Source organism: Drosophila sulfurigaster, chromosome 2R, assembly GCF_023558435.1.
Source record: "Drosophila sulfurigaster albostrigata strain 15112-1811.04 chromosome 2R, ASM2355843v2, whole genome shotgun sequence".
Lineage (NCBI taxonomy): Eukaryota > Metazoa > Arthropoda > Insecta > Diptera > Drosophilidae > Drosophila > Drosophila sulfurigaster.
This window is the reverse complement of record NC_084882.1, coordinates 2,958,856-2,968,587: the sequence shown is the minus strand read 5'-3', so window position 1 is coordinate 2,968,587 and position 9,732 is coordinate 2,958,856.

Here is a 9,732-nt window from a genome sequence, read left to right as displayed (position 1 = left end):
AGACCATACAAAGTAAATTTACAAAACATTTCATTAATCACTTCTTGAATTTTTTAATTTTAAAGATCAGATATTGCAATTTATACATAAGAAAGATATAATTCGATATCTCTAAGACCAAGAGTAATATGTAATGAATGAATTAAGTTAGAAGAGCGTCCTCGTGAGTTTCGATCTAACTCAGATTGACTACCAATGCACTATAGGAAAAAAGTCAATTTTTTTGGCATAAAATCAAATTATTTTTAAAAATAAAATATATTTTTTGAATTTACATACCCTAATTAGCCAAGAACCGTTATTTAAGATTTTTTACTAACAACACCATAGTGTTGATAAACGAACAAAGTCAGCTGTTCAATTGACTTTGTAGTGTGCTTAAATTAGTGAAAAATCTGCAAACTTTCACTGTTTATTTTGTGGTGCAACAAATTGATTTATTATTTCTGATTATGGCAAATCGTAGCAAAGGTATTTATAAATGTATCTTAGATTACATGTTTTGATTATTATGACTTGTTGTCCAACTGTGAAGTGTTTTATATGTATATCTTTTTAGCTTAAAACTAACAAGTTTGTTTGTGTTCCGTGGTGTATAACTTATAAATGGCACAACGTTGCAAAAAGGTAAAAACGCAAAGTTATTACCAAATGTATCCTTAATATCATAAAACTAATCATTTTGCAACTCTTTGCACGTTTCTTCAAAAAAATGACTTATGTCCAGCAACTTATGAGCTCCCACACGCTGCACTTCTCGAAGTTTGGGAGAAAAACAGGCGCTCGGAAGATGCTCTAAGAAGCTACATACAAATACAACTTTACGGCGAGCAATTTGATGAAACTTTAAATCAGCAAATATCAACCAAAATTAAATGTTTCATTGGTTATATTAAAAAACATTTATTGGTGGGGGGTTGGGGGTGTTGGTTATGAAGGCAATGGTCCGATTCAAAAAGCAACAAAGTCCGAAATTACACATTAATCTTAATAGTATATATAACAAATGTCAAGTTTTTATCTTTAAAACTAAAGTTTATGCCAAAAAAAATCGACTTTTTTCCCATAGTGCAATGTTCAATTACAAAACGACCCATCAGCGGATTTATTTTCACAGTAATTGTTAAATATCGAAAATGCCAAATTCGCACTTGACAATTTCACCGGATTTTCTACCTCTTTTCATTCCTTCTGTATTCTGTGTGAATTATAATAATCTCTATAACGTAATTTACTACCTTAAAACCTTAATATTAGAATAATTATTAAGTATTTAATTGTTTTTATCTGCATATACATATATGCTAACATCTTTTAATTCCTTATTAATATAGTATTACAGGTTGTCCGCGCGTCAACAAGTTCGTGCTTGATATCGCTGGGTCACTTGATGGTAGTGCCGTTAGTGTTTCAACGTCCTAATATAAATGGTCAGTATCGTTATACAGACCAAGCTGACTTGCTCCCAGTTGGCTCTGCTGCATTAAAAAAAAATCTACCAATTTTATATCTGGAGGCAAATGGCAAGCTGCAGGAAACATCTGCAATTCGGACTCTAGCAAAATTCAAGCTTAGAAAGAAGATGACAAGGAGTCGTATATGAAGTTCAACGATGCTAGTGAAATAACAAAAATTGGCCTAGTCTGGGATCCCTCATCTGATCGGCTGTTATTCTCGCTTTGTTTGTTAAAAGGTGGTTCCAAGCCGTGCAGGCGATCTGTCTTGGCCACAATTGTCGTATTTCTACAAAAACTCTGCAAGGATAAGGTGACTTCGTATGAGAATTTACCTTTGCAGCGGTATAGATCCTGGGTAGATATGTGAAGCAGCTTTAACTTTATTTCCAGACTGTCATTTCCGAGAACTGTCCTTACTGCTAGGTACCATGCCTAATCTTATGAATTTTGTGATGCTAGCGAAGAGCCCTAAGTAAGTTGCGTATATGTGGTGTCGAGTGGACGCCCTTCTCAGGGTCAGTTGTTGTGCTCTAAGTCCAGAGATGAACCACTCAATACGTTATTGGTTCCTAAGTTGGAATTATGTGATGCCTATATTTTAGCCAAGCTGCTTCACGAAATTCGCAAAATGGGTTTCCTGAAAGGTGATTTATATTATTAAAGCGAATGAGATGCAGACTATTCAACTGAATTATTGAATTAAGGAATGTCCAGGAATGTCCCTACATAACCTATAATTGAAAATTGAAGCACCAATTATTAGCCTTCGCAATATTTATATTGTAGGAGAATTCAATTTTCACATATGTTAACAAACCGGTATTTTGTCAGCTCGAATCACAATCTAGAATCATCTGTAATCATCTATCGCAGTTTTAAATAAGTAAACAATTTATTGTACTGATGAAATAATTCATGTAGTTCGTGAATTATATGCCTTTTAATATTGCCTCTGATTGCATAACGCCGACAGACTTCATCATCTGTATTGCCCATGAAATAAATTTGCACAAAATGGTGGTAAACCTAACCTGGAATCTAGATAGACATTGTAGAATAATAGCACATTCGATCAAACATTTGAAAAATTTTAATATATTAATAAAATGATAAAATTACCTTTAACTTTCACATGAAGTAGTTTCTTATGATATTTGTAGCGCCAAAAAATTATGTATTATATGACTCGATCTTTGTTAAGAATGATTTGACTCTGGTGTTAAATCGGAGACTAATGGTCGAAATGGGTCTGGTGCAAGTTTGCAAGCCAGGCAATCTTGTCACTTGAGCAGCACATTCCTCGCGTTTCATATTTGAATTGAGCCCATTAAACCTATACTAATTTCTGATAGTGTGTAATCGAATTCAGAGTTATATATAAATCATCCTCTTGCAAATTCACACGAGTCGGTTGAGCTCGAATAGCTTAACGTGATCTTGTTGCGCGTGCACAATTTAATATGTTACGTTCCTCGAATTGCTCATCGTCCTCCATTAACCGTAAGGCTAGAACATGTGGCATAGCACTGATTACAAAAATGTAATGAACCTCCTTTTTTATAAAAAATAAAAAACTTAATTCGTGCAAAGTTCGTTTTGACATTTTAAATTAAATTCTAACGTTTTGTTCCATGAAATATCTTTTTAGTAAATATACTTTTATATATCTTTTTTAATAATATATAGTTTAGGCTTAGGAAATACCGACTGCCCCTGCGAGGGACGGAGCATAGACCAGTGGAGGTTCATATCTAGACCGGTATAAGTTGGCTACATCTCAGAAGTCGCTTAGTATATCTAAATAATAGGTCGGAAAATTACTGGACATACACAGAGGATACTCCAGGGTATTGGGACTCGTTCCAGCACTAATCACTGTTCGTAATGCAAGCTTTAACGCATGAGCAGCCGACAAACAGTGGCCAGTTAAAATGCAGTTAATTAAGCCTGCAGGCTTTTTTTTTTAAATCTGCATGGCGTACTTGGTTAAGTTGATGTTTTTTTAAGCTCGCATCAACCTTGAAGTTTTACACGAATTGGTAGTGCGCCAGCTCACATCTCACCGCAGCTTAAAGTGTTCTTTAATTTCTCTGCTAAGAGATCTGAGGGATATCGGAACATTATGCATGTTGCTGACATTAAGTCCTACCGCCTCTTTGGCAAGGGTATCTGCCATCCATTGCCATCGGTAGCCTGGTGGCTTGGGATCCAATAAACCGCAGATGCGCTCTGCTATCAGAGTACATTGTTATTATTGCAGCTTGGCCGTCAATAAAGATGGTGATTGAATCAATGAATCTGAATAATCACGTGATGCCCACCATTCTTGGGCAAAGGTTCCTTGAAGTTCAGCACGGACCAACCATTCGTCGGTATGGCCAGGCTCTGCTTGTTAAGCATCTGAAGCGCCCCTTGAAAGACTATCAGAAAGAGGACATTTTCTTTCAGTATGTGTGGAATATACATAAATGTATACACACCTAATATATGTAAAAATCTTCTTGCATGGTCTATTGAACAACGAAAACAATAAGGAAAGCAACAGTCGAGTATAGTCGACTGTAAGATATCCGCTACGCATCTTGCGAGTATTAGTCTTAAAATACTAGGGTTGCATGATATTTAAAAAAATATCGTATCAGTGATATATCGTTTTTCAAAAATATATCAAATTGATAAAAATATTTATCACCCAAAAATATCGATATATCAAGTATTTTTGATATTTAATTTTTATATATTTATTTTTTTTTCATTAACCAAAATTTAACTCCAAAATTATATATATGTATAATAAATACATAATTATATTTTTTTGTGTATATCAACATATGCATCTGCATAAAAACATATATAATCCTGATTTTATTTCGCCTATTAAATCTCTTACACGGAATACACGAATTCCCCTGAAAAACATCAGACACACGCATGTGTGTATTTCCCCGAAATTGTGAACCTTGGCACAATTTCGGCGAAATACACACATGCCGATGCCTGTTTTTAAGGTGGGACAGTAAGTTCGACGAGTTGCCGCTCGTTTTGACAATTTTACTGCAAATGTTGCAGGTTGCAGAATGATTTTTAACTTCCGGAAAAAAAACTTTTTGCCGCGCTCATCTTTACAGGAAGTTAGTTCAAATCAAAGTGACTAATTAGGAAATATCAAAAATATATAAAAAAAACATGGCGATATTCGATATATCAGGGGAAAAAATATCATGATATAAATATTTATTTTTATAAAAAAATATCGATATATTGATATTTTGATATATTATCAACAACCCTATAAAATACACACATTTTAATATACCAAAATATACTAGATTGACAGCCAAAGCCAAAAGTATTTCTTAAAAAAAAAATTATAGCTTTTATACATAGTCGATGAGATCTAGGTTATCTTATCGACAAACAGACGGACATGGGTATATTTTCTCAGCTGCTGATGCTGATTAATAATATATCTATTTTATGGGCTCAGAGATGAATCCTTCTATCATACCTCCTTTATTTCCTGTTTGCACAGCTCTGCTTATAACTCTGTTATAATATAGGCAGCGGGAATACTATAACAAGTAAGAAAGTTACATTCGAGTGTGCTCGACTGTAAGATACCCGCTACCCATTTTTAATCAAAATATACTATAGACGGCACAATGTACCAGATTGTCGGCCAAAGCAACTCAGACCCCTAGTAAGTAGGCGTTTTTGCCCATACAAAAGTATTTCTTTAATAACTTCCACAATTTGTATCGCAACCAAATTTTCAGCAATCATAACTACTATAGTAATTATAGTATATACCAAAATTCGCAACTCTAGCTTTAAATTTACGCTTGTTATTCGATTTTTTTGATTTGCGGGGGCGGAAGTGGGCGTGGCAAAAATTTGAAACAAACTTGATCTGCGTGCAAACATAACAAATGCTGTCGAAAAAAAATTATAGCTCTATCTCTGTTGACGCTGATCAAGAATATATATACTTTATAGGGTCTGAGATGCCTCGTTCTACCTGTTACATACATTTCCTGCCGGCACAAAGTTATAATACCCTTCTACCCTATGGGTAGCGGGTATAAAAAACAAAATCAAAATCGTACGTGTGTTGAAGTCGACTGTCACCTTTGCTTTACTAATACGTGGTACGTGGTACAGACAGCTATTTGTTTGTAAAACGACCCCTTAAAATGTATATCTTATTAATGTTTGATAAAGATAAAATAATGTTGTGCATTCGGCAAGTGTTGTCTTTTACATTATTCCCAGGTCAATTGCATACGTTTTGTCATTAATGTATAGGTATGTAATTAAAAAATATATTCGCTAATGTCTAATTTGTTCTTCTTTGTGAATTGGGTAGGGAATAATTTTATGTAACTGCAGTCTTCAGCTAAAGAATCTCGGTGTGAATAATTAATTGTTTATCAATAAACGCACCTTTAGCTGATAGAAGACAACAAATAATCGTTTTCTTCAGTGACTGTCCTTTTGCCTCACAGTATCAAAGTTTCTGGTATAAAACTTCTGATGCTGGCGATTTCTTTTCTTAATTGAGATGGTCTTTCTATTTAATTGTCCATGATCAACATCATTCAATACGCTGATTATTGAAGTTTGAATTTTCCCACCAAAAAGAATTTTTTTGTTTTGTAACAATAATTAGAAATTCTGCGCGTGTCCATAATTTTAAAGTGTTCTTTTCCTTCAGTTATTGATTTTGTAATAATATTCTCAACAGAGTCTATCACTGAAATTTGTGTTTTTTATAAGGTCATCTAAATTAACAATTTCATGCTATCTTATATGTATATGTTCTCCATCATCTGCATCGAAAATACCATTAAACATATAGTATGGTAGAATGAACCTATAAATTCAAAAGAAACACGTTTATTTCTTGGAATTTGTAGTCATAAGTTATTATTTTGCTTTAACTTAGTTATTTGACTTTACATGTTTTTTGAGGTCCAGAAAACTATGATTATTGATTACATACAGCCCTAATTTATTTATCATCTTTTCACTGTAATTTATTTGCGTGCTCATAATACAGTAGAATCCGGTTATAACAACTTCGTTTATAGTGTCCGACCGGTTATTACGATGAAAACTCGATGGCTTGGTTGGTCCCCATACAAACTTATATGAAAGGGCCTCCGCTTAGAATGTCTCCGCTTTTAGCGACTAACCGCTTATATCGACGAAATTTTTGAGAATTCAACCGGATATTGCGATGAAAAAAAAAAAAATCTGCGAAATAATGCCAACAAAATTTAAGCATCAAACGACGAAATGTATGTATTTAACAGTGATCGGCACTCTTGCTTGTGTTCGTAGGAGCGACAGGAAGGTTCTTACATATATTCTCACTACTCTCTGTTAGTTTTAGCTGACGCCTTAGCTTATGTTAAGGATCATTCAGGTATACGATTTATTATGGAAAAACGATGATATTAAATGAAATTTATACATTTTTTTTGTTTAAAAATTAATTTGTTTTATCTTAAAACCCTATTACAAACAAGGTAACCATAAAAAAAAAAATTTGTTTTGCTCCTTTCGGTTAGTGCGTCTTCCGGGTATAATGACGTAAATAACTATAACGGTATTACGACTCGCAAATAACTGTCGACCGTTTTCGTTGTCTGCAAATAAGTGTCTCTCTCTCTGACTTCTTACGAAAAGACTCATAGAACAACCGATTTATGGGTAAGATCGCTCGCGCACAGAGCGAAACCCTCTTTTTCTATTCTGTTTTGTTTCTGTTGTTCCAAGACCGTTTTGTCCCAGCAAGCAATTTGAGCGATTTCTGACAGTTTTCTGATAGTTTTTATGAGCATTTTACATCATAAAGTGCCCAAAAAGAGTCCGGAAAGAGCGTTTTTCCGTGAAAACGGTCGCACTTTAAGAGGGCAATTTCTGAGTCTAATATGAATCTTTTTGACACAGAAATAAGTGCTTTCACCCTCTAATCAAGCATTGAAAACGCTCGAAAATACTCATAAAAGTATAATTTTTAGGGACTTAAATCGCACCGAAAAAATTCTTATCGGACTCGTTTTGGTTTATACAATCGTGTGGATAAATTGATCTTTATATAATTTTTATTTAATTCAACAAATTACAATATTAGAAAAATATAAAGAATTTGAAGAAAAATTTAAAAATAATTGAAATATTATAAAGTTAGGATTTCAAATTCACAGTTTTATGAAGAACTTAGCATTATTAACTTAACGTATATTTTATATTTTAATTGTCCACTAATCACGACCGACTTGCAAGGCACGTAATGCAGAAACTAAATAAATGTTTTGTGATCTCGATTATCGCAAATCTGCATTCCGTTATTTTAAGCGCTGTTTTAACTCAGTACTGAGCACGACCCCAGCAAGCAAAGTTAAGAGGGCTCTAAATTATGTGTCCAAAAGAGCCGATTTTAAGAGTGTTTTCTGAGTAGGCACATAAATAAGATCGTTTTCGGAGCGCAATCAGTGCATTCTAAACATCGACTCATAAAATGGTCTATTGTCTCAGCATATTAAGGAGTTAAGTTAAGTAAGAACTGAGTTAAAACAGCGCTTAAAATAACGGAATGCAGATTTGCGATAATCGAGATCACAAAACATTTATTTAGTTTCTGCATTACGTGCCTTGCAAGTCGGTCGTGATTAGTGGACAATTAAAATATAAAATATACGTTAAGTTAATAATGCTAAGTTCTTCATAAAACTGTGAATTTGAAATCCTAACTTTATAATATTTCAATTATTTTAAATTTTTCTTCAAATTCTTTATATTTTTCTAATATTGTAATTTGTTGAATTAAATAAAAATTATATAAAGATCAATTTATCCACACGATTGTATAAACCAAAACGAGTCCGATAAGAATTTTTCGGTGCGATTTAAGTGCCTAAAAATTATACTTTTATGAGTATTTTCGAGCGTTTTCATGCGAAAACTTATTTCTGTGTCAAAAAGAGTCATATAGACTCGAAATTGCCCTCTTAAAGTGCGACCGTTTTCACGAAAAACGCTCTTTCCGACTCTTTTGGGCACTTTATGATGTAAAATGCTCATAAAACTATCAGAAAACTGTCAGAAATCGCTCAAATTGCTTGCTGTGAAGTAAAAAGTCTTTTGCGTATGTATTGGTCACAGTTGCCAAAGTTTGTTGAGAAAAAAAAACTGTTTTTGACGGGAAGAACGATGCAAAAAAGCTAAAAAATTAAAAAAAAAGCTTAATAAAAAGCTGATTTTTCAATTCATTGGATTCTGTATATTTTTCTGATAGTCATTAGGTGAGCGCACGAAATCGGTTATATTGAAACATATGTGTAGAATTTGTACAGCAGCTGCTCTAATATTCACAATATTTGGATAATTTAATTAAAACTCTCCTGATTCTCCTTATTTTTATTGTCATATGTTCATCCATTTCCCATCATTTTTAGGAATTTATTGGGAAGGTTATATCTACATAGCAGCATTTTTCAAGTCTGCGCAAGCCATAACTGTAAATGCATGATTTAGAATAAAATGTATTTTCATTTTAAGTAGAAAACAACGAGTAGAAAAACGAATAGCGTTGTCGTCTTCAAAGTATTTAACGACTAGGTTTCCTAAATGATCCAAATGAGCCAACAATGTATGCTCGGCCACAAAAAGACATAGCACTGCTTCTTGCTCCATCGTCTTGACCGTGAAAGCTACAAAATCTATTTGGTTTGCTTGCATAAGCCCGCCCCTAGCACTTTTATGCTTTTTGGTCAAAGCATGGGCGCGCAAATCAGAGAGTTTTGCTGTGATTATAGATTGGCAGTAACTGCCACCGTCGTCCCTATATTTTTGTTTAAAGTCTTTTGACATTTTTTTTAGAACAATCAAAACACAGTGAACTGAAGATTAATTCTCTTTTGTCTTTAGTGACGCTACGACTTATCGCCAATTCTTAAATTGGCCTGTTCTTTGAGATTGCTTTACAACACTATACAATCGATTTGTCACTAAAAATGTTGGCAAGCATCGACAGCTACAGCAAATATTGTTCCGTAATTTTGGGCAAATAGAAAAAAAAATCTAAAAAAAAGAATTTAAGTAAAAAAAAGCCAGAATTCCCGCTGCCCGCTGTTTGCAATTTTTTCAAGCAAATGGCATTTGAAAAAAGCCAGTTTTGACGGAGAAAAAGCGACTCTGGCAACACTGGATGGCAGATACCTTTGCCGACGGCGATGGCGGTTGTCAGCAACATGCATGTCCCTGAGAT